Source organism: Pinus tabuliformis, chromosome 2_1, assembly GCF_031772625.1.
Source record: "Pinus tabuliformis cultivar Carrire ecotype Pingquan chromosome 2_1, CPIR1, whole genome shotgun sequence".
NCBI classification, from domain to species: Eukaryota; Viridiplantae; Streptophyta; class Pinopsida; order Pinales; family Pinaceae; genus Pinus; species Pinus tabuliformis.
The window spans coordinates 202,571,113-202,598,734 of NC_142299.1; positions in this window are offsets into that span (position 1 = coordinate 202,571,113).

The window sequence follows — 27,622 nt, forward strand, 5'->3', positions numbered from 1 at the left end:
CCTAGACCTCTATTGTGAGCGTTATGTTACAAAGCGTTTTTAGATTCATTCAATATATTTTAAGTTGATCTTGTTTAGCAGTTTGTCTTTCAGGATCACCACGAGATGTATTGGTACAAATTCCTAAATGCAGCTAAAATGATAAGCAAGCTTTACAATCTTTTTAGCTTTGAAAATCCTAACTACTGAGGGGAGAGAAAAACATTATCTTTCCACACAGAGCACAAAGCACAAACTAATGCACTTTCTCCTAGATCAATCACGCAAACTTATCAAAAATGCAAATGCAAGATGCATGTATTTCTTTTCTTTTCCCTTAATGTTGATGTAAGACAAAAAGGAAACTGTCGTATAATTTTCGAATTCAATTTGAAGCGTAAACAAACAAGTTTTGTCTAAAATCAAAGACGCCTTACAGGTACTTGTTTCGACACTAAAAATGTATGAATTCAAACCATAAGATGAAAAACAAACAAACTCAAACAGCCATGAACAGCAATAAAACTAGCTCTTAAGATCACAAAGACACTTTTACAGTTCAGGATCTAAGAGGCCACAGCTATACTGGTTTGCTTTTCACAATGGGAAACTGTAAATGAAACAAGAAATACTGAAAGAACAATCACAGTTTCATCATACAACTGAGGCGGAATAATGTCAAGGAAAGTTGGTTTACAGCAAGTACAAATGACAAGCAATCAGCAGCAAAATAACAGTGAAAACAAGGCCAAGACACAGGAGGAAACCTCAGCAAGACACTGGCTAACTGGTTCAGCGCAGGCTCTGGTCTGTCAAATTGACATTCAGCGCAGTTCCCAAAGGGAGTACCTGCACTGAAATGCAGACTGCCTTTGGGCAGCCTGCACTGAGACACGAGAGTTGCGTTTACAAGGGTTTCCGGGTCATAAAAAGCTCAAAAATTCACTGTTTTTGCTGAAATAAAAAGCTATAGGTCAAGTACAAGCTAAGGGATGATCAAGAGGACGAAAAGCTATCACAAAGAGTACAAGAGTCCTTGTGGATCAGCTCTTCAAATCATAAACTTGCTCAGAAACTGAGCCAGAGCAGCTGCCCTCTACTTTGCAATTGAAGGACTCAATTGCAGTTCGATTTGGTGCTCTCCTTGTTTATGAGATGAATAGCAAGAAACAGAACTAACCAACAAGATATCAGATCCCTAGTGGAGTCGCCAATTTGTTGTGGGGAAAAGTATCCGACTCGGAATGACCCTATCCCTACTCTAAGGGTGATAGTTCCTTAGCAACAACTGAAAGTAAAGCTTTGATAGTTTTCCTTTATGAAAATACAGAGAAGGAAGAAAAGATTGACCAACCGATGTCTTTCGCTTTTGTCGATCCCGTCTTCTCTCTTTGCCTCTTGCTCCCAGCTCCTTGCTCTCTTGCCGGCCCAGCTACACACAGATCCTGCAAAACGAGAGAAGGAAACTACAAGAAACATGTACTCATAACTGATGCATGGATTAGGATGAATCAAATATACAGATGAAAACAATACATCATTGCAATACAAGTATATAGGAGAACATCAAAAGCTTTATTGATAGAAGAAAAAGGTTCTGAGAAGGTTACAACCATAAATGGCTCCAATCCAGCAGCACCTCCCCAGCAGCAAGAAATCTCCTCTTCTCCTCTATAAAAGCAATCACCCAATAGCTCTAACTGTAAACCAACAGCACTTCCTTACTTTGCACAAAATTCCAGCCCCCCTGAGACCTCATGAGAGAGCTCTATATATAGGGTAAAAGGAGAAAGGATGAGTCAGCTTGAGACTGACATAAAGCTGCCTTGTGTCCTCTCCCTCTTCAGTTAAACTTCAGTTCTTGAGTCCACTTGGAGATCCTTGCTTCCACATGGAGATCAAGTACCTCTTACTCATCATAGGGCGAATTCCTTGAACCAAGTGTCAGTTTGGAAGCTTCCTGGGCAATTGACACCTTGCAGAATGACTGTGCCACTTGGCCAATCTCGCCCAGCGCAGGTAGCCTTCATTAGAGTTGACTTTCAGCGCAGGTACAAGGAGGAGCAGTTGACATTCAGCGCAGATGCTCAGTGGAGCAGCTGACATGATCCAAAAATAGCCTGTTTTTGAGTGTTTTCAGGTGGAGAACTGATGGGAAGTGCTGTGGTTTGCTGACCTTGCTCCTCTAGGGGTAAGAACAACATGTTTAGGGACTGAGGATCCCTGTAATTATTAACATTTCATGCTCCATGCTGCGAGGCACAAAAATGTCTATAACAAGGTGTTTCAGAAGGATACGAAAAGTGGATGGTGTTAGAGTCAGTATTTGCATACTACCACCAGTGATCAAAATTCCTCTTTTATATCATATTAGTGTCCCATGTTGAATTTTTATCATTCCACCTGTTATCACAAAATCAAGCACTGAAGGCTGCCAATCAGCAAGATTCTGTGTAACTATTTCAAACCAGGCTTTGGACTAAGGCTTAGCCTCCTTAGTCTGAGAGGGCTCTCTCACAGATTATGAATATTGACTAATGACAAGAAAAGATGGCTAACTCTTATAAGACACATGAAAAATAAGCTGGCTGGACAACATTGAATTGATTCCCATTGGGCTTATGGAGTCTCTCATATCTCAGCAAACAAAAACACTATCTTTTCATAGAAATCAGGGCACTTGACATCTATATGTTCAAACATAACTTTGAAACTACAGTTTGCCAAGGCATACAGGAAGTCAGAGCATGATTCATGAGTTCTGAGTGATTATGCATTAACAAAACTGTAAAAGAACCTTAAAGAAAGAATACCATCACACATTTGAACAAGAAGATCCATTGTGAATCCTGAGAAGAAAACACAGTCATTTGCATTACTGAAATTTGTTTATACATAAACCAAAAACAGTCTTCTCCAAAACATCCAACCCCCATTACATCAAAGTCTGATCTATATATAGAGATACAACCTTAACCACTATGAGCTTCCTCCTCCAGCATGAGGGGAGCTCGAAGACTATTACTAATTACCCTATCTTCCAATTAACTAATTCATTAAATACATTAAGTGCTGACTGTAATTACAAAGAGTGCTAATTAACTACATATCTAATTCTATCTTCCTCGTATCATGATCCTTCTTTGCTCTTGGACACCTGTCTCCTTTCAGTTTGGCCGAGATAACTGAGAAGTGGATGCAATGAACAAGGTTAGCATTGGATACTGAATGCGCTGATGGTTCATTGATCATAAGAACAAACCCCTGTTTTTCCGGTCCTTGTCTCCCACCATCCTTCGAAAGTTAAGCAACATGTTCCCAGCTCTTTAATACCCCAAAATTTATGAGCATCACCATATTTCAGATGTGCTGGAGGCTTCATTGATTGAACAGGTGTCTCTCTTTCAAAATTCCCGTTCATATTATCAAAATAGTTGCTCTGCATTTAAAATCACCACCTACAGCAGTTTCGTAGCGCGCTACGAAACTGCTATGTGATTTAAAAAAAACACAGTCTTCCTCTAAACTCCTCACAAAATTGAATAGCTGCTGTTGCCATTCTTTAGTTTCACCTTTGCTATGCTGGGATTCAGAATCACATTCTCTGTATCCTCCATAAGGCTAGAGTGGGTTACCTTCTTTTCCTCATCAATGATCACCTCAAGCTTAGGCCTAACATGATTATTGAGAACTGAAGCACACAAAATCGATGCCCTTTTTATATATTTTTTATCTCTGTCTCGTCCATTGTCCTTGCATTTGTTCATGTATCTCAGGGTACATGCTGCCTCATCCACAAGCTCAACAGTCCACTCTCGGTCATTCGAAGCACCATAAAAAGCGGGGTCCCTTTGATTGAACGAAGCACCATTGTATTGCAAGACATAGCTCTTGCAAATCCAAAGTCGCAAAGCTTGACAACACCTCTAGCACCAATAAGAATATTTTGAGGCTTCATATCACGATGTATAATACGATGAGAATGGAGATAATGAAGTGCCCGCGCCAGTTGCTTAGCAATAGCCTGAACTTGTACTTCAGGAAGTCATTTGTCATCTTCAAGAATCTCCAATAGTTCACCCTGTGCAAATTCTGTGACAACACAAAACTTCTGTGGACTTTCAAATGCATCTAGCATCTCTATGATATTTTCATGCTTCAGCTGTCGTAATATCTCAATTTCCTGCCTCAGATTGTCAATGTATTTTTCACTCTTTCCATGCTTTAAGATAAACTTCATAGCAACTGTCTGCCCTGTGTACTTGCGCCTGCCTTTGAACACCTTTCCAAAAGAACCTTCACCAACTAACTCTACAACATGATAATTTTCCACGCCCATATTAGAAATTATTGAAAATGGCGGAGATAAGTTCCTTGCAGCAGTAAGAGACCTTCGTCGAATGAACAGAGAATGAGTGGCCCCGTTCGGTGATCCGGAGGGTGCGTAGGATCAGATCGGAATGCAAACCCAGCCATCAGTAAATCTACAACATCTTCAGCAGCTACATACAGTATGCCCCACCGCTTCTACCAAGCTATTTCTGAACCCTTCTTGTTTGGGACTAACACCCCTTTCCTTATTTTGCTTCCGCTTCAACATTCAAAGCGACAGAGGCAATCCTACACCATCTGCCTTCTTTTCAAAAGTTACAGGGGAAATTCTACTAACATTTATGCCCTCATAGAAAGCAGCTATATCAGTAGTGAAAAGACGAGGCATGCACCATGGCTCAGGGTAAACCATTTAACCTTATACTTGTTAATGTTTAAAACCGCAGCCAGTTCAAGGCCAAAGTATCCTCCACCAACAATAACAGCTGTGCATTCTTGGCTAATATATATATGGGAAGAATGAGGATGAAGCATCCGACCATCTTCTTCATCGGATGCATCACCAAGGCGTGCAATTGCCTCAAAAAGAGATTGCTCATGCTATTTTAGTGCCGCCTTAGCTTTCTCTACATTGGTAGGATCAAGATGATCACCTCTAAAAACCCTTTCCACCTCCTTGATAAGCTTGTCAGTCTCCCGTAACTCAATACTAACAGGTTCCTTGCTGCGTGTACCATTTTGAGAAGATCCATAGCCCTTTGAACTCTGCCACATACAATGCAACTTAGAGAACCAGCCTTCCCCTGCTTCCACTTGTTTTGCTATAATGTCAAACTCAGACAACCGTGCTGTAATGCTTCTGCTAGCTAGCGGAAAGGCATCTAAGCTGAAATAATGCTTTTAATGTTTGATGCGTTCACTTTTTACAAGCCCATGATATTTTTACAAAGAGCATCCCAAGACATACGCTGATATTCCAAGCTGCTTTTATCTTATAAATCCTTTCATCATTTGCGCCAGCTTGAAAGGAGGAACATAAACACCGCCACTTCTTCCAAGCGCCTTTTCAGTGTTTCTAACTCCCTCTTTCAGAACTCTGTTCAATAGGCATGCTAGGATTTTGGGTCTCCACTGAAAACTCGAACAAATCCCCAATTTCGTAGCACGCTACGAAATCACCTAAACAGGTAGCGCTGCGAAACTGCTAAAAAGGATTCATGCGCTGCGAAAACACCTTGTCCTTAAGCTAGGCTAAAAATTTTTGGCAACAGAATTTTCAGTGATAACAGTGGCTCCACTTGGGATAGTGTGCCCTTGTGGTACACTAAGAACTCGCAGGTCCAGTGCCTTATAAAACTTATTTGACAACATCCTCTTTCAGCTTCTTGGGCCTTCACCTCGGGCTTTAGCTGGATGATCACTGTTAGGAAAAAGAAAACTACATCTACTGAAAAATGCTCAGTTGACCTTGAGCTTATTTGCATTTACCTACCTACCTACCCTAACAATTTCAACTTCTTTCTGCTCAATCAATATGAAATTTCCAATGTAGCCAATCCTCTGTTTTATCTGACATTTGAGTCCTTTGGCTGTGCTTGAAACAAAAATAAACCAGATACTGAAGTAACCAAGGCAGCATGAGGTGTAACTGTTCTTCAACATGAAAATATAACTGGAATCCTGAACAATAAATATTTTCCATGTATTCAGCTATAGGGTCAAAAAACCCATGGTTAGTTTGCTGATTCTCATAACATTCTATATCTTCAAACAACTTATCCTCAGCCACACCAAATTTATTTGATATGCTATCCAATTGCCTTTCTGAATGATGCTCACAAACAATGTAATTTTCCTCACTACTATGATCATTATTTGAAGTAAGCTGCTGCAAGGAATTACAAAATTGAACAAGCTTTTCCTCTGCCTGAGGGTCATAGAAAATTTCCTCCAATATTTCTTCTTGCTGGGTGCAATCAATTTCATCTTCATCATGATCTGAAGCCTGACAAATCTGCTGCATCTCTACATCAATATCTAAGGATAAAACATGGTTTTCACAAGTAAACTCCTGCTGCTCTTCATACTGTGTTTCATGGAATGTTATACCTTCTCCTTGGTGCTGGAATGCATTGTTATGAAGAGCCTCTAAAATTTCTTCATCCGTAAACTCATCATCATCATAACAATCCTTCAAATACTGAATAAGATTTAAAGAATGCCTACAGCAATCTTTAAGCAGCAATAAGGAAGGATAACCTTCTTTATACATTTCACAGAATTCATGATGAAAACTAGCAAGCGAATATATTGAACCATTTTCCAGACTTTTATACCAAGACCATGCTTTTCCTTCTAAAGTGGTCATAAAAATTTTCATGAGACAATCTTAAGGGAAATGAGCCTTAAGACTGCGTACATGCATATGGAATTTAACCAAATGGAGAGCAGCATTATCCTTCTTTTCATCTTTGAATATTGGAAGATCATCTAACCAATCAACCTCTGGCATAGGATTTGGAAAACCAGGGATATGAGACCGATCCATAGGAGCATACCTGGCATTCATTCTTGCAGTGGAATCCATCTTGAAACTTCATCAAGCTACTGATCTTCTAGCAGTGGAGTCACCTTCTAATTTCTTATTCGATGTGTGGAGTCGCCAAGGTAGTTTTGTAGCCTCAAAAAGATGTCTGAGCTCCTGCTACCTTCAGAAGTTCAGTCTCTTGATTTCGGGAATGAATAGACTTCAGGCTCCCGACAAACGCACCAAAATGTTATCACAAAATCAAGCACTAAAGGCTGCCAATCAGCAAGATTCTGTGTAACTATTTCAAACCAGGCTTTGGACTAAGGCTTAGCCTCCTTAGTCTGAGAGGGCTCTCTCACAGATTATGAATATTGACTAATGACAAGAAAAGATGGCTAACTCTTATAAGACACATGAAAAATAAGCTGGCTGGACAACATTGAATTGATTCCCATTGGGCTTATGGAGTCTCTCATATCTCAGCAAACAAAAACACTATCTTTTCATAGAAATCAGGGCACTTTACATCTATATGTTCAAACATAACTTTGAAACTACAGTTTGCCAAGGCATACAGGAAGTCAGAGCATGATTCATGAGTTCTGAGTGATTATGCATTAACAAAACTGTAAAAGAACCTTAAAGAAAGAATACCATCACACATTTGAACAAGAAGATCCATTGTGAATCCTGAGAAGAAAACACAGTCATTTGCATTACTGAAATTTGTTTATACATAAACCAAAAACAGTCTTCTCCAAAACATCCAACCCCCATTACATCAAAGTCTGATCTATATATAGAGATACAACCTTAACCACTATGAGCTTCCTCCTCCAGCATGAGGGGAGCTCGAAGACTATTACTAATTACCCCTATCTTCCAATTAACTAATTCATTAAATACATTAAGTGCTGACTGTAATTACAAAGAGTGCTAATTAACTACATATCTAATTCTATCTTCCTCGTATCATGATCCTTCTTTGCTCTTGGACACCTGTCTCCTTTCAGTTTGGCCGAGATAACTGAGAAGTGGATGCAATGAACAAGGTTAGCATTGGATACTGAATGCGCTGATGGTTCATTGATCATAAGAACAAACCCCTGTTTTTCCGGTCCTTGTCTCCCACCATCCTTCGAAAGTTAAGCAACATGTTCCCAGCTCTTTAATACCCCAAAATTTATGAGCATCACCATATTTCAGATGTGCTGGAGGCTTCATTGATTGAACATGTGTCTCTCTTTCAAAATTCCCGTTCATATTATCAAAATAGCTGCTCTGCATTTAAAATCACCACCTACAGCAGTTTCGTAGCGCGCTACGAAACTGCTGTGTGATTTAAAAAAAACACAGTCTTCCTCTAAACTCCTCACAAAATTGAATAGCTGTTGTTGCCATTCTTCAGTTTCACCTTTGCTATGCTGGGATTCAGAATCACATTCTCTGTATCCTCCATAAGGCTAGAGTGGGTTACCTTCTTTTCCTCATCAATGATCACCTCAAGCTTAGGCCTAACATGATTATTGAGAACTGAAGCACACAAAATCGATGCCCTTTTTATATATTTTTTATCTCTGTCTCGTCCTTTGTCCTTGCATTTGTTCATGTATCTCAGGGTACGTGCTGCCTCATCCACAAGCTCAACAGTCCACTCTCGGTCATTCGAAGCACCATAAAAAGCGGGGTCCCTTTGATTGAACGAAGCACCATTGTATTGCAAGACATAGCTCTTGCAAATCCAAAGTCGCAAAGCTTGACAACACCTCCAGCACCAATAAGAATATTTTGAGGCTTCATATCACGATGTATAATACGATGAGAATGGAGATAATGAAGTGCCCGCGCCAGTTGCTTAGCAATAGCCTGAACTTGTGCTTCAGGAAGTCATTTGTCATCTTCAAGAATCTCCAATAGTTCACCCTGTGCAAATTCTGTGACAACACAAAACTCCTGTGGACTTTCAAATGCATCTAGCATCTCTATGATATTTTCATGCTTCAGCTGTCGTAATATCTCAATTTCCTGCCTCAGATTGTCAATGTCTTTTTCACTCTTTCCATGCTTTAAGATAAACTTCATAGCAACTGTCTGCCCTGTGTACTTGCGCCTGCCTTTGAACACCTTTCCAAAAGAACCTTCACCAACTAACTCTACAACATGATAATTTTCCACGCCCATCTTACAAATGATTGAAAATGGCGGAGATAAGTTCCTTGCAGCAGTAAGAGACCTTCGTCGAATGAACAGAGAATGAGTGGCCCCGTTCGGTGATCCGGAGGGTGCGTAGGATCAGATCGGAATGCAAACCCAGCCATCATTAAATCTACAGCATCTTCAGCAGCTACATACAGTATGCCCCACCGCTTCTGCCAAGCTATTTCTGAACCCTTCTTGTTTGGGACTAACACCCCTTTCCTTATTTTGCTTCCGCTTCAACATTCGAAGTGACAGAGGCAATCCTACACCATCTGCCTTCTTTTCAAAAGTTACAGGGGAAATTCTACTAACATTTATGCCCTCATAGAAAGCAGCTATATCAGTAGTGAAAAGACGAGGCATGCACCACGGCTCAGGGTAAACCATTTAACCTTATACTTGTTAATGTTTAAAACCGCAGCCAGTTCAAGGCCAAAGTATCCTCCACCAACAATCACAACTGTGCATTCTTGGCTAATATATATATGGGAAGAATGAGGATGAAGCATCCGACCATCTTCTTCATCGGATGCATCGCCAAGGCGTGCAATTGCCTCAAAAAGAGATTGCTCATGCTATTTTAGTGCCGCCTTAGCTTTCTCTACATTGGTAGGATCAAGATGATCACCTCTAAAAACCCTTTCCACCTCCTTGATAAGCTTGTCAGTCTCCCGTAACTCAATACTAACAGGTTCCTTGCTGCGTGTACCATTTTGAGAAGATCCATAGCCCTTTGAACTCTGCCACATACAATGCAACTTAGAGAACCAGCCTTCCCCTGCTTCCACTTGTTTTGCTATAATGTCAAACTCAGACAACCGTGTTGTAATGCTTCTGCCAGCTAGCGGAAAGGCATCTAAGCTGAAATAATGCTTTTAATGTTTGATGCGTTCACTTTTTACAAGCCCATGATATTTTTACAAAGAGCATCCCAAGACATACGCTGATATTCCAAGCTGCTTTTATCTTATAAATCCTTTCATCATTTGCGCCAGCTTGAAAGGAGGAACATAAACACCGCCACTTCTTCCAAGCGCCTTTTCAGTGTTTCTAACTCCCTCTTTCAGAACTCTGTTCAATAGGCATGCTAGGATTTTGGGTCTCCACTGAAAACTCGAACAAATCCCCAATTTCGTAGCACGCTACGAAATCACCTAAACAGGTAGCGCTGCGAAACTGCTAAAAAGGATTCATGCGCTGCGAAAACACCTTGTCCTTAAGCTAGGCTAAAAATTTTTGGCAACAGAATTTTCAGTGATAACACCACCTAGGTCATCATGTAAACATTTACTCACTGATGGTAGCCCAAGTTCAAACTCTAAGCCCCTCTCAAAAAATCAATATTTTCTGACCCACCTTCATGTGTCTTGTTGGGCATACATCAATCATAAAAGATCATTTCATCATGTCTTTATGTCAGTCAAGTCAACATGGAGTCTGGTCATTCAAGGTCCCATTAGGTCATTAGGGTTTCCAAGGTTCCAATAAAACTCCATTCCATTGCATAAGACCAGCAAGTAAAGGGTGATCAAATAACATCTCTTCACCATGTGAAGATGATTTGTAAAGAGAAATGCTTATTTCATCATGTAATTTTGAGTTCAAATGTAATATTTTTAATTTTCATTTTGTAATTTTATGCCATTTAAATGTAATAAGGGCAAGGTTCCCAAGCTGTTAACTCAATATTTCGAAGATGCCAGACCATCAAAATATCAATTTTTCAAAGGAAATAGTCAAGTGAAAGGGTAAAGTTTCAAAGGGTTAAGTGAATGCCAAAGGGAGTTGTATTTTCCCAAGGGTGTCCAAATCATCATTTTCCACAAGCACTAAACCCTAATTTCCTCTCCCATAGAGCTAGGTTGGTTATAGAATCAGAGACATCTAAGCAGAGGAGGCCTAAGGGAGGTAATTTCAGCAAGTATGAGGCCATTCCAACTCATAAAAATCATGTCTCCATCATTTTTCAAGAAGTCATTCCAAGGGACAAATCATTTGCCACACATACGTCTAGTTTTTCTTAAAAGTATGGTTCTAACCAAACAGAGATGAATTTAAAAAAAGTGAGAGAGTTTTTTGTCCATCATAGGCTAAGGATGAAAAACCTCCTTCACTTTTTACACAGGTGTCACGTTTTGGGAGAAATATCAAACATTCAGTTGCTACAAGAGAGTTGTTGCACTTCTGGAGTGACCTTGGGAAAATAATTTTTTCTTCTATTTGGATTGTCAAAATGACTTTCTTGATTAGTCAAATGATAACTAGAGAGAAATATATTTTGAATAAGCTATCATGATCTTAATTTGGAGTTGAGTAAGGCCTCCAAAATTTTCCTACAAGAGAACACTTCATTTTTGCACACTCATTCTGCACTTTTTTACCAGTCTTGGGAGAATTGATTTTTGAGGGGATATAATTGATCATTTTGAGTGATTTATAGGTCCATTATGTAGCCAGGATAAATATCTTTCCAACGAGCTTTCATGGGCTCAATTTGGACTCCGGGAAGGCACTAAAACGTTGGTTTGAAGATGGCGTTGCATGCCTGGCAAGTGGAGGGTGCGTTTCAGTGTTACGCTGCACGTTTGCCTGAAAACGCTGCGCGTTTCCTAAGGGTTTTGCACGCTTGTTAGGAGTGTTGTGCGTTTGTCCAGGAAGGATACAGTCACCTTCTCAGCTCCTCCAAAGTGCATTCAACCTCAAAACAAGTAAGTAGTAGCTAAAGGATGTGATTTTCCTCCTCCTCAAGTTAATTCCTAAATGTTTGAAAGGTTTTATACACTTCCCTCCACCCTCCTTCCCTTTCCCTAAACCTTTTTATCCCAGATACCCTCTAACCCTTTGTCCTAAAACCCTAAGTCCTAGGTGATACAACTACCTAGGCTCCAAAACCCCCTATATTGCAAACAAATTTCCCCCATCCCCAAACTATCATACTACTACCCTATATCCCTCTCCAATACAAATATCCCTTCACCCATCATCTTCATATTTACCCTTCCCCATTTATTATTCCCTAAAATCTGCATTCCCCCTACCTTACACCTCCCTAGGGTTTGATACTAAAAACCATGGCAGAGGAGGAATACAGACCACATAGTGAGGAAGAGGAAACAAATAGAGAAAAAATAGGTGCCAAGAACAAGGCCAAGGATTAGAGGCCTAAAAAGAGCATTAGAGCTTGAAAAACAGAGAGAGGTAGAACTAGCTAATTAGCTCACCCTAACTGAACAGTTTGCCAAAATGATGAATAAGAATAAGGAATATTGGCTCGATAGGGTAAACGGTCATCTTGAGAAACTCCTAGACAAGGCCAAAAGGGACAATGATATTCAAAGAAGGATGACAAAGTGTTATGCCATGAGAAACAAAATTGCAAGAGCCAAGGTCAGAGGAGTCCATGCAAAGATTGAAGCCTTGACCAAGCAAGAGGAGAAAAGGAGGCTAGACATTCTTTCCAAGACATCACTACATGCCTCAAACACATGATTAGCCATCATCCCGCCAATTTTGACAAGTTTTGAGCAAATTTTGCAAGTTGTGATTTTCTGTGTTTTTTTAGGCATTTTTAGCACAGTAAAAAGGTCAAACGTGCAACACCTAGGGTACTGTGCTCTTTTTTGGGGCATCTAATGAGAAAAAGGTCAACATAATTGGATTCAGAGTGATGAGGACATACATCCTGTGAATTTTCTAGGCATTTGGAGACAAATGGGTCAGTCAAAAAGGTCAAAAACCACCAAAAAACCATGTTTCTGCCTCATTTCTGGCTTGGGCGCTGCGCGTTTACCAATCTTGGGAGATTGAGTTTTTGATAGGGAAAATGAGCTCCAATTTGAAAACTGAAGAAATGTCTATAAATTAGACTTGAACGACTTTCAAACAAGCCATCTTGGAGCAAATTTGGAGACTGGGAAGGCACCCAAAAGCAGTCTTGTACTTGGAGGGCGCGTTTGACATTGAGAGGGCGCGTTTGACAAAGAGAGGACACGTTTGACAGTCTTCTCCAATTTTCCGAGTTTCTCTCATGTTTTGATTTTCACCTTGGCAAATGATGATTTTACCTATGTAAATGATCAAATTGGATGTAATTATCATGTTTTTACTATTACCTAGGGTAAATGCATTAGGTAAATCAAGTAGATGAGGTATAATGAATCAATTCACTTAAGATAGGAATGAGTCACTTGGACCATCCTACAATTTAGCTATCAATTCAGATTTTTATGTAATATCTTCCTCACCTCATGGATTCGACCCTTGAGGATGAGGGGAAGTGGTTTTCATGTCTATTTAGTCCCTTTCTTCACCATAGACAAGGGTTGGACTCTATTGGATGTTGTACTAGTGTTTCAGACTTTGGCATGGAATATATTGGATGAGTTGCAACTATTTTGGTGGGATTCTTGTGGCATGGTATTTTGATCTTGTTTCTTCTTTAGTTTCACATGTGTGAATGTTTTGTACCTCTCATGATCCATTTCACTGTCAGTATGTTTGATTTTCAAGGTGTGATAAGCATAATTCATCTTGTATGCTTTGTTTTGGGAAAATCATCATAAATTGTTTCATTTCTTCAGTTTAAAAAGAATACATGATCTCATGCTCTTTTTAGCATCTCACTAGTCTAAACCATCTCATAACTATACTACAAAAGTATTAAAGTAACTTGCCTACCTTGCCCCATTAGATGTCTGCATTTCTGAACTTCTTTTTTTCCTGACCTAGTTCATTCTTTGACCTAATTCACTCATCCTTGTGACTACCCCAACCAAATAAAATCAAACAAACCTTGAGCTACCATATCTAGCCTAAAACCCTAATCCATCCATCCCTCTTGACTGTGATCCTTTGGAGAGAGCCCTCTCCGGCTTGGTAGGGCTAACTACCAAGTCAAAATATTGGTCTGTGGTTACCTCAGGTGACCTCTTCCTCAACGTTGGAGATCCAGAGGAGTGATAATAGATGGTGCATTGAAGAGACCAAATGGCATGACCAAGAATTCATAATGGCCTTCGCGAGTTCAAAAGGTTGTCTTCGGAATGTCAACTCCCTTCATGTATATTTGGTGATAGCTCGAGTGGAGGTCTAGCTTGGTAAAAAAGATTAGCACCCTGCAGTTCATCAAGCAAATCATCAACTACTAGAATTGGAAATTTGTCCTTGATAGTGAGTTTGTTAAGGGCCTTAGAGTTAGGACACATGCACCATTCTCCATCTTTCTTGAGAACCATAACAATTGGAGACAGATAAGGGCTAGTATTGGGATGGATAACAACGACTTTGAGGAGTTCCTTCATGATTTTTTCAATTTCATTCTTTTGTGCAAAAGGATATCGATATTGGTAGACATTTGTCGGCTGGGCACTCGGGACCGAAGGGATGCTATGATCATGTTCACCCCTAGAGTGCGGGAGCTCTTTAAGGTTTGTTAAAGACCTGCTAATGTCGATCTAATACCTGTTTCATATTAGGATGAATATGAGGAGTAGTGGATTCAATGGCTTGGATGGAATTAAATTGGGCTACTATCCCATGATGATCCTTTTTTAAAAGTTTCTCCATTCGATGCGAGCTGATGATAGTAGGAGCACCTGCCTGGAGTCCCTCAATGTATGAGTGTGGCCGTTCTGCTTAAAGCTCATATATAACTCCTGGAAATCTATTGTGATAGGGCCTAGTGTGCAGAGCCATTCAACCAAGGACAATGTCGCAACCACCCATTTCAATGGAAAACATGTGGGTTTTGAGGTGATAATCCCCCATCTGAAGATTAATATTTTCACAGCGTCCTTCACATTTCATGGTCCCCCCATAAAAAATAAGTACTTGGAAATTAGATACCACCCATATAAAACAATGAACAACTTATGCTACTCCCTTATGGAAAAATTTATGAGTGTTGCCACTATCAATAAACACCACTACTGGCCAATGTTTAATAAAACCTCGGATTTTGAGAGTTTGGGGCGAAGAGATTCCAGCCAAGGCATGTAGTGATATAACCAACTCATCTGGAGTAGCCATGAGATCATTGCTTGGGTCGGTTTGAGTTTCCCCCACTTCTTCCTCAAGCACTTTAGTGAACAACGTAAACTTTGAGACGAGCACTGATACTGTTACTTGTTTCATAGAGATAGCAAAAAATTGACCCGATTTTGAAAAGGGGCGATGCAGAACACACATATTCTTTTAGAGCATAGTTTTTGGCACTTTAAATAACCGATACGATTACTCGTTTCGTAGGGGTAGTAAAAACGTGACCCGATTTTGAAAAGTGGTAATGCAGAGTACAATTCTTTTTTTTGAGAGCATCTTTTGACACTTTAAATTTTCTTATGTATCAAATATAAATATTTGTTTTTAAATGTTTGTGATTTTCATGCTGATTTTGAAACATGCTGATGCAATGTGTTGATGCAACATACCTTTTTTTAGAGGACTTATTTTTCACACTTTAAAATTTATTATGTCCCTTTTTTTTTTAAAATTATGATTACTTAACGAATTTTCAATTTGTTTTGTTTTTAAATGTTGATTACTTAGAAAAAACAAATATAAAAAAATATATAAAAAAGACAAAAAATCAAAATAAAAAATGTTAATTTTTTTATTTTTATTTTTTATTTATTTTTTATTTTTTATTTTATCTCATAAACCATAAAAGAATTTAGAAAAAAAAAAAAAAAACAAAAATTTAAAAAAATATATAAAAAATTAAGAAAGTACAAATAGAAAGAAAAAAAAATAAAATAAAAAAACTAGAATAAATAAATAAATTTAAAAACAAAGTAGATTAAAAAAATAGAAAATAAACCAAAAAATAAATAAATAAATAAATTTAAAAACAAACTAGATTAAAAAAAATAAAAAATAAACCAAAAATAAAATAAAAAACTAGTAAAATTAATATTAAAAACATTTAAAAAAACTAAAAATACAAAAAAAACTAAAATTATAAAACAAAAAACCAATTTTTTTTTTTTTTTAAATATATATCTCTTTTCAAATAAAATAAAAAAATAAAAAACATTTAAAGTTTTAAAGAAATATGTATTTTTAATTAAAAAAAAAAACTTTTTTATTAAGCTTACATTTTTAATTTAAAAACAAAAAAATTAAGGAATAAGAATTATTTTTATTTTTATTTATTTATTTTAAATTTAAAAAAAATTATTAAAAAATTTAAATTTATTTTATTTTATTTATTTATTTTTATTTATTTTTAACTATTAAAAAGTTAAAAATAAAAAATTTAAACACATCTTTTTATTTTTTATTTATTTATTTATTTTTTAATTTTAAAAAAAGTTATTTAAAACATTAAAAAAATTTAAACAATTTTTTTATTATTAAAAATTAAAACATTTAAAATTTAAAAATTAAAGAAATTATTAGACAAATTTGATTATTTTGTTTACCGATTTTTTTTTTTTAAACTCGTGGCTCCTCTACCCAGGGTCGTGCCACCACGGGCGGCGGGGGGCCTAGTTATTGTTGTTGTTTTTTTTTCAATATTAAAAAAAATTCGTTAAAAAAAAATCACGTGTTTTAATAAAAAAATTAAATTGGTTTAAAAAAAATTAACTTTTTTAATGATTTTTTTTTAAATAAAAAAAAAATTGTTTAAATATTTTTTTTAAATTTTAAATTTTTTATTAACATATATATATATATATATATATATATAAAATACATAGTTTTTTAATTTTTTTTTGAAAAGCATATATTTTACGCCATTTCCCCCCACACACACACATATATATATATATATATATATATATATATATATATATTATTTGTTTATTTACTTATTTATTTATTTTTAATTTGAGTTTATTTTTGTTTTTTAGTTTTTTTAAAATGTTTTAAATATTAATTTTACTAGTTTTTAAATTTTTGTTTTTTGTTAATTTTCTATTTTTTTTTTAAATTTAGTTTGTTTTTAATTTTTTTTCCTAGTTTTTGTTAGTGCGTGTGTTTTTTTTTACTCAAATATATATATATATATATACATGTACATATACATATATTTATTTATTATTATTTTTTTAATATTTGTTTTTTTAAGTAATCAACATTTTAATCTTAATTTTAGTAGTTTTTAATTTTCTTTTGTTAATTTTTTTTTTTAAATCTAGTTTGTTTTAAATTTCATTTGTTTTTTTAAGTTTTTTGTTATTGTCTTTTAAATTTTTCTATTTTTACCAACTTAATTTTATAGTTTTTTTTAATGTTTTTTTTTTTTTTTTTGTCAATTTACAAGATATATATATATATATATTTTATTTTTTTTCCATTCTTTTTTAAATATGTTTTTTTACTATTTATTTGCTTATAATTTTTATTTTTATTTTTTAGTTTTTTAATTGTTATTTTGTTGAGTTGAGACTTCTGTGATCCACTGGAAATTTAGGGAAGCCATTGAGATTGAAAAAAGGCCAAGCAATATTAATAGAGATGACGGTTGGAGGAGCAGTAGTTGCTGGGTCTCGACCATCGCCTCCTAGTCATTTCCTCCCCTTCCTCTCCTCCCTCTTTTAATATCTTGTCCCTAGGATATCCCCTTGATATTCTTTAACCTTCTTTCTTTAGCCTTAGTTCTTTGATCCTCTGTGGAAAATCTTCCTTGTTTTCTTTTCATTCCTTTCTTATATGATTAAATTATATAACATATGATATTTAAATTACAAATTTGCAAACGGCTTTACTAATAATCCTATGTTGGTTAGTCACCCTTCCCTTAATAGAATATTATTATTATAACACTATCACATTATTAATAACAATACAATAGATCCTTACTATTATTGAATTCCCTAGAATTAGAATACTAATATAATAATTCCAGTATCATAACGAATATGACTTTTAATTCCAATATTAATATTAACTATATAATAATAACAATGATAATAACACTAATATGAATGATCTAATATATTTAATATTACATAGATCTATTATTACTTATTCCTTTTTTATTAATTAGTTACACCAGACATTAATAATAAGTTGAATATTATGACATTATTATAATAATAGTATAAAATTTATTTTTAATTAATATTAAATCCTTCCGATTACTAACAAGGAGTTCCTTAGATATATTATTCTAGCATTTCTAATATAATATCCGCTAATATTATTATTAAATATGATTATCTTTTCACCTAAATAACTCATGATAAATATTAAAATAATATTTTAACATAATAGTATTATTTAATTAAACTTGTTGAATAGTCAAATGTAACTGTTCTCGGTCATTCTTAGCCGTTTATCAGGTCTGTCCTAATATAGTCGTTTTTCAATATAGCTGTTTTTAGTCAAACCTAGCCGTTGGATGATCTGCTCTCCCTATTTAATATGCAACCATGATCTAGTTCTTCAACTTCACCTGACGATGAACCACACTTGTTGGTTCGAAACGCGTCGACAATTATTCTATTATGTGATTTACGCCAAAATACTTTCTCAATCAGTTTTGTTATTTTTTTTAAACGTTTTTTTGTGTTTTTTCATTGTTTTAATTTTTAATTTTATTTTATGTTTTCATTTTTTTTTTTTTTTTTTAATGTTTTTCAGGGTCATGATAAAATATTTTACGCCATTATTTCGAAATGTTGAAATTTTACCCTTGAAAAAAAGTGTTATCCCAACGTCAACACTTTTCATTTTGAGGGTGTTTTTTGGACAATTTTTGCACAAAAAATTGGTTTTCACTGCCATTTTTAAAACATGTTGAAAATTTACCCTAGAAAAAAAAGGTGTTATTCCAACATTAACACTTTTCGTTTTTAGCACTGTTTTTGATGTTTTTACGGGGTTTTTTGGCTAGAGATCCCGTTTTGAGTTTATAGTTCCCATTTCAAAGTTTACATTGTTAGTGGATGGAGCTTCATTGGCTAAGTTGTTTTCAGTGGCATCAATTTACAAGAATTTTTGTTCCTTGCATTTATGTCCTGGGGAGTACTTGTCATCATAGTAGCAACATAGTCCTTGTTTCCTTGTTTCGACCATTTTTCCCGGTGACACCTTTTGAACCTTAAGTGTTTGGATGGAGCCTGTAGCCTGGGTGGGATGTGCTTTGGCAATGAAATTTGGACGATTGGACTAGGCATTTAAGGCAAATTCCACATCTAAGGCCTTGCGGCATGCATCCAACCAAGTAGCTAGGTGATGCATTCAGACATGGGCTTGGATGGATTCCTTGAGGCCACTGATGAAAAATTCCAAGTAAAAGTCATCTCCTAGCACTTTAGTTCTGATGGTTAATTGTTCAAAAGCTGCAATGTAGTCTTTTATAGTACCTGTTTGCTTGAGCTTAGTGAGACGACCCAAAAAATGAGATTCCCGATCAAAGCGGTCACATATAGATTTTGCAAACATGTTCCAAGTTTCCCTGCCTAGATAACATTTATGATTTCATTTCCACCACTTCCATCTCTCTTGGTCCAAGTAAAGGGATCCTACATGTATTTTTGTTCCATCCTCACAAATATTATTAAGGAGGAAATACTGTTCCATTTGTGCTACCCATACTGTGGGGTTAGAGCCATCAAATTTGTACATGTTCAACTTGTGTGTCCGGTGGCTCAAACATTGGTGACCTCCATGGAAATGAAGGTTATGGTTCGATTATCCTTCTACGTTTGCATCAATAGTATATTATTCCCTCATGGATTTGTGCAACCTCGTTAGGTCCTTCAATGCTTCATTGATGTGGTTAAGTGATGACTGGAAATTCTTAAATTTTTTCTCGAGGGCTTTGAGTCTCTCTAGTGTCTTCTCTGTAGCCATAACTTGAGACCTGGTACGATATACGCATTATCCTTCGTCAAATTTTTGAGCTTATTTAAGAGTAGTATGACTGGAAGAGGGTCAACTCAGGAATCTAGTGATGTGGGTCACTTGAAGCCTCGCCAGGAAAATTTTGGGACCGCCTAAAAATTTGGGGCTTACAAGGGAATGGTACCACTGCAACGAGCTCGTCGTCCTGAATCTTATGGGCTAATTCGCTTGTAAGCGTCCCAAGATGGCCCCAAACTTCGGCTTCTTTTATTACTCTGAAAGAAGTTTTCCTCTAAGTTGATCAATATCGTAGTGGCTAAATTCTAGGAAGCTTGATACTCACAAATATCCTACGAAAATCGGGCCTGGACTATAGTGAAAGAAACCCCAAAGGCTTGGTATGACCGAGTGGGTTGTGACAATTTGATCTGGACTATGACAGTTAAAACCCTTACTGCACAAAGAGTATAATCTACGTTGTGAAAATCCCAAATGATGAATTTGATCTATACGGTGGCGGCATAAGCCCCACTGCTGGATCTGATATGGACAGTGGCAGTCGAACCCGAACAACTCGATCTGATCTGTAAGAAAAGATAGGGGGATATCTTTAAATAGTTGAGGGGACTATGGTCACAAAGGAGCGTCAGGTGCTACAAATAACAATATGCGTAAGGATCCAAAAATAGTAATCGATCCAATCTTTCACAGTGCTAACTAAGGAGGATCGACCGTACCCTTAGTCGTACTACCCAAATACCCTATTGTATATGTAAGTAATCTCCCTAAGTGTTGTTCTCAGTGTATTGTAATAGCAAGATGACCGACGACTTATCTAAGGTTAGGTTTAAGGTTCCTAGGGGGCTTTTGATATACCCAAGGGTACATGGAAGTGAATGTTAGTCTCACTCTCATAATAAAACAATTATAAATCCAAAATCATAATTAAATAAATCAAATCTTGAGAATTAGGAGTTAGTTCCTCAAACTAGGGAGTTTAGTTAGGATGAGAGATTCTCTCCAACTAGTTCTCCTAGATTAGTGTTTTGTTGAAAAAATATCTCAACCAAGTTTATTCAAGATAAACGCACTATCTTGAGACAACTTCCTCATGTATTTGTATGTATCATAAACATTATTTTAATAATGAGAATGAGAATGAGAGGAATGCTGTAAGGCTGAAGCCTTTTCCGCCATGTCTAGTTTTTCTATATTTCTGATATTTATTTTATGAGTGAGTGTGTTATTATTAGTTGATTTAGTTTTCTTCAATTGATATCAGAGCCATGAGGCAAATCCCCTCAACTTGGGGTTCGTTGTGAGAGTAGTAAGGTCAAATTTTAAACAAATTGTGTGCACCCACAAAGCTACATTTTGGAGTCCAGCAAAATGTAGCCGTCTTATTTTTGAAGCCGCCAATTGAACAGCAGAAAAGCCGTCGTTTCTTGTAGAAGTCACCGGTCAAAATTTGTTGAAGCCACTAGTCGAAGAACAAAATCTGGAGAGAAAGGGAACCCCTATACGTTGAAGGAAGCAACAATCATTTGAACAAAGCCGCCAGTCGAACAAAGGAGCCGCCACCGGAGAGAAAGGGAACTGCTAGAGAGAAAGACCTGCTTGATTAGAGCTACGAATTATAAAAAACTGCAAGTTCTTGTGGCAGAGATGCCGCCAAAATGCAGTGCAAATTTTTTGTTTAAAAACAAACACTGCCACCGGTTGAAGAGCCCGGAGCCCACAAAACTTCCGTCCAGACAAAGGAGCAACCGCAATGCAGTGGAAGCGTGGTGGAGAGATCTATGCATATGAAGCCGAGGCTTGCAACTGTCAAGAGATTTTGTAGGAAGTTTGAAAGTAGCAAAATCCACAATAGAATCCTCATATTTCAATTGGAAATTTCAGATGCTCAGAAGCTAAAAAAAACATAGATGTCGATGATTTCCTTTTCTTCCGCGTAGACATGCTGCATGGCTTGTTGTGTGGACCTGTTACATATTGGAACAAAGAATTGTTAAATTGGAAACTAGGGCCAAACTCCATGTGGGTCAGCTTATTTATGGTAGCTGATATTTTTATTGGATCCCTCTCGTCGAGAGGTGTAGGATTGATCCAAAGATCATCCGATTCCAATAAGTATTTATGGTGATATGAATTTATTTTGTTTATGAAATTATTATCAAGCCGACCAACTATTATGTAGGCTCTAGAAGCCCAACTGACGTGTCTATTCATCATCATCACTTTAGTGTAAATAGAAGAGTTTTGATGTCAATTGGTACACTCACTCTCTTGTGATCTCTCTTCATCCTGTTTTGGGTTTGATGGAGAAAAGATCCAAAAGATGATGCCCTAATTAAGCAACGTGATGAATGTATACACTGTTCTTTCATGGAGTAAAACGCTGGACAATCATACACAGTAATGTAAATGTTGGATGATGGGCATTTAATGTAAAAGCTGAACGCGGTCATATAATACACTATGTATGGGTATGGAACGCTGTCATACCCTAGATCTGGCAGCGTGGTTGTCATAGATCTGGCAGCATAAGATGCGTGGATCAATATATATATATATATATATACGCTCATATGGGAATGAAGATATATTGAAACGCATACATGTAAATGTCTTATACATGAAATGCAGTCACTGTGGACAGTCATACGCAGTATACATGAAACGCAGACATTGGAACGCAGTCATACATTGGAAAACATACATGTCAACACTCTCTCCATGCATACGCTGTAATGTCTATGGTAACCTGATCCACGCAATCCATATGCTGTAATATCTACGCATAATCTGATCCATGCAATCCATATGCTGTAATATCTATGCATAATCTGATCCATGCAAATCCATACGCTGTAATATCTATGCATAGTATGGTAACTCCACGCAGTCCATACGCTGTAATGAACTCAATATCTACGCACAGTATGGTATACACAACGCATATGAGAAGTATAATATATACACGCTGTCAAACACACTAAATATTCAATGTAGTTGTAGAGACTCAAATACGCTGGCATCAGGGACACTCAGGAAATATGTTTATACAGTAAGGGAAGCCACAGTCATAAGGACATGAGGCCACAATCAAGCTGCAGGGTAAGCCACAGTGGGAGCCGCAGTCAAATATAAGGGTGCCAGATATATACGTTGTCATCTTTGAGGGGCAGCAATGATGATACAGTTGTAACCATCTTCAGTGGAATTATGTTAGCGTAATCAATGTCATGGCATGGCATGACATAAAAGACACTCTATGCAAAATATGGATAGCATCATGAGATATATAGGCACCATAATGAATATGGACAACACCATGAGATATATGGGCAGCATGATGTATGAGATCATGTGCATGGGCAGCACAATGATACATGGAGCATGGAAAACATCATGATGAATGTAATCATAATCATGGGCACAACCATGGAAGATGCAACATGATAAGCAACATAGATGAGAGCAACTCAGTCATCTAGGTCCAGCACTATGATGGGGCAACATGGTGCTACACGGTAAGGTGTGGCAAATGGGCGAGATGCAGCACTGTGATGATAGGTGAAGAAGTCACCTTGGAGAATCAGTTGAAGCAGAATGTCTTCAACTGATCTCATCGTTATACGAAATGATCTATGCTAGATCTAGATAAGTCAAAGTGTTGACTTCTGTTGTAAATGTACTATCTCTCTCTCTCTCTTTTTCTGCTGAACTTTGAAGATAAAAGAAGAATTGATCAAGGGTTTCCCCACACATTGTGGGGTTTGTCCCTGGCTTGCGCCACATCCTGTGTCCTCTTGTCTTGGCTTGTCTTCTGCGATTTATATTTATGTTCTATCTGCAGTTTACTTTATGCTGATGTGATTGCTAATATGAAAAGAAATTAATAAATTGCTCTAACATAGAACATACCTAAACTTAACAAGAATTTAGTGTTGTCATTGATTACGTGAAGAAGAGATTAGGATAGGGTTGCAAGGACCCCTCTAGAGCCAAGGTTTCTCGTAGCTGAGTATTCTTTCAGGTGATCTTTCTTGATTGAGTTCAAACAGGATGTGACTCAATCTGGTATGCTTACATTTCGAATGGCTAATCTAACCTTTCTCCATGGAAACTTGGGCTCAAACATTTAGTCTCAATTAGTTTTATGAATGAGATGTGCATAGGGCAGCAGCGACAACAACAGAGCCTCTCCTTCAGAATAACTGGCAGTGACCACAGGACCTCCACATCCTGGAAAATTGTGCCTCCAAATTGGGAGTTTGGCTAGACTTTTTCAGAGCTAAGATTTATAATTGTTTTAACACCGATGATGTCCAGGCCCCGAGCTGCTACATCAGTCGCAATAAGAAAATCAACTTCTTGTTTTCTGAATTGTTCAAGGGCATCAAGTCGTTGTGCTTGAGTGCGATTTCCATGCAGCGTGGCAGCTTTCAAATCAGAGAGTCCGAATAAAATATTCAAGCGATGTGTTGCTTGTTTGGTGCCACTAAAGATATCAGGCCGGGACCTTAATGCTGATTCTTGTGCCTTAGTTGACAAACCCCGCGTTCTCAAACAGCTCCTCTGATCCTTCCAAATGTCCCTGCAAAGCTGCGCCTTGTTGCGCATCTTCATTGATTTGAGAATCCTCTCGAATTTCTCCCTGCAATCCATTATCGCAATCTTCTCTGCTACTTGGAGAACTATGACTTTGTAGATATGGGGTTTCCTTTGGTTGAACCGCTATTTCCTCGGTAATTTGCCTTGTGATTCTAGTGGAAGACTCCAGACTATCTAGGCCAGGCAGTCTCTGAGATGAAGTTGCGAGGAAGTCAGAACCCTTTGAGCCTGCAATTTGTACGCCACTGTCTGCATCCATGCTGCTGCTGCCACTCTCAGCTTGTAGATTCAGATTCAGTCTTTTCTTGATACGAGTTCTCCAGTAATTCTTGATTCATTGTCCGTTCTCCCCGGTAAATTCTGCGCAATGCGAGACCACCTGTTCCCCCAATGACGAGTTTAATGATCAGACGTTCTTCTTGAGGAGTGATCTTGCTGCGCTTGAGATCAGGTCGGAGGTATTTGATCCACCTAAGCCCACAGCTCTTGACTGTTCTGTTTAGGCCCGCTGCTTTGGCAAGAAAGGGCCACCGTCCTTCTCCATGCGAACTTATATACCTAATAAGCTGCATGTCCTCTTGAACAGTCCAGGGCCCCTTCCTCGTCTTGGGTTCCTCCTCATCCTCAGCAGCAGAAAATTCCCACCAGGTTCTCAATGCCATAGAATTAGCCCACCAAAGTTGCAGCTCCGCCTCTCTAATTCCTTCTGGACAAAGTTCTTGAAATAAAAGATTTCACCCTTCTGTGGCACACACTGAAAAACACTGAATATTGATGATATTTTTGTGTTTTTCCAAAATTGAATTGAAGCTCCAAAACTGGAAAGTAAATAGTCTTAAATATCAATTGACAACAAAGGCATGAATCCAATCAAAATATTTAATTGCATGCAATCATTAGATAAATGAGCAGATTTCAAAGTTAAATTGAATATTTCGAGTATGGGATATATATCATCCACGAGTTGGTATAGAAGTGGATAGGACAATGTTTTCTATGATATTATTTTTTAGAGTCTACAATGCATAACACCAAGAGATAAATACTTCCATTGTTGAGATGAACTAAATATTTTTTTGAATTAAAAAAAAAAAATATTGAAAGGAAAATTTTATTATTGGAGAGATAAGGAGTATTTGTATTTTTTTGTGTAATGGAGTAATAAGTGATTTTGTGGAGTCATAAGGTGCCTATTTTGTAAATTTGGAGCGATAAATGAATTTGTTTAGATGAAAGTCATTTTATTTTGAGAGCGATTGAGTCAATGCAGGCAATTTTTTTAAGACAATTTGCTTCCAAAAGTTTGCAAGTGTGGCATTCTCATTGCTTGAGAAGTTGAAGATTGATGTACTTCCATACTTAAATAAAAACATATCTTTTTGGTGGTGATTGTGTCCTAGATCCGCCCGTAATTGAATAAGGGGATCTTAGGTACACCATGTGTATGTTTGTGATGGCGCATGATTCTTGATATTGTTTTTTGTTTTGTGTCTAGTTTTGATACTAACCTTCATGTGATATCTTTCTAATATGGTACACATGTAGCATACAATACATGAACGACTTGCATGCACATAATCAATTCCATTCAAGCTTATGTAATCAAGCAAATTGCAAGCAATCAAGAAGCAACAATACATAATCAAGTTGTCAACGACATTTCTACATCAACATCCAATCAAGCTGCCATCTACATTAATAATTTTTGCAGCAATTCAAAAACAATATTTTTGGAAATTGCACTTGCACCATTATTTTTTTAATAAGCTCAATAAAAAACTGTAACTTGCAAATCATAATTTGTAAGTTGGATTGTAATCAAAGTCAAATTCAGTGAAATTGTAAGGGTGCATTCTCGGTTGAAACCGACACCTACGCTTTGAATTGATAGGGAATCAATTAAACCAAGTGAATCCATTGTTTTTCAACTGAGTCATTCAAATCATTGTAAGTGTTTCTATTGGGTGCATTTTTCAATAGTATTTGACACCCAGTGAATCAATTGTTTTTTAACTGAGTCATTAAACCAAGTGAATCCATTGTTTTTTAACTGAGTCATTCAAATCATTGTAAGTATTTCTATTGGGTGCATTTTTCAATAGTATTCGACACCCTTCTTTTGATCAATCAAGAGTGTAAATTTAAGCAAGTGCGAATCTCACAACATCAAGCGAGCCTAAAACTGATTCAAACCAATCATCAAGTGAGATTGAAAGCAAGCAAGTGTGAGTTCAAACAATCAACAGTTAAAACAAGTTCAAGCGAGCGTGCAACAATCAATCAAACATCAAGTGAGAAAGTTCTACAAATCCAACAAGTATTAAAAGCAAGCAAGCGTGAGTTCCAACAAGTTCACATGGCGAAAAGCATTCAGTTGTTGAAGATTATTAACAATTTGATCTTCTCAACTGCTAAAGACATGGTACAAATCAACAAAGAAACATTTGTTGATATTCCAATAAATTTATAACAAGCACATGAAACAATTGAGTTCCTTCAACTGGAGTCACAACTTCAAAGAGATGAGTTGCAACAGAAGAGTGATGTTTCCAAGTCACTGATCCAATCAACTTCTAGTGTCAAAGTGGTTCCTGATGTAGTTCAACTTTATTCCAAACCAATCATCAAGCCATGGGAAGAACTTCAAAGTAACAAAAATCGACGAGGATTAGGATATGAAAAAAATGAAAACAACTTGCATATCCCCGATTATTCTAAGCCAATTAAGTTCATCAGTGCAGGATTTCTTGATCAAATAACATCAACAAGCCATGAGAAAGTTGCAGACAAACAAACATGTGCGCAAACTGAAGTTGCAGTCAAACCAAACTGCCTTCATTGTCAAAGAACCGGTCATCTGGAAGATCAGTGTTTTGATCTCCATCCTTGTCACCATTGTGGCAAGTCAAATCATTCATCAACACAATGCAACAAACAACAACAATCAAGCAGATTGAAGATTGATTATTCATGTATTGATCCTTGGGAATGGTCATCCACGGTTAGAAGATTGTAATTCCATATCTCATGACAACTTGTATTAGTTAACCAATTTAATTTGACTTAGTTGGCTCAGTTAATTTGAGTTGAGGGTCTAACTTGAGTCATGTAGAGTGTCTCCTACATTATAGGATCCCTGGTTGAGTTTATTTTGAGTTGTAATTAATT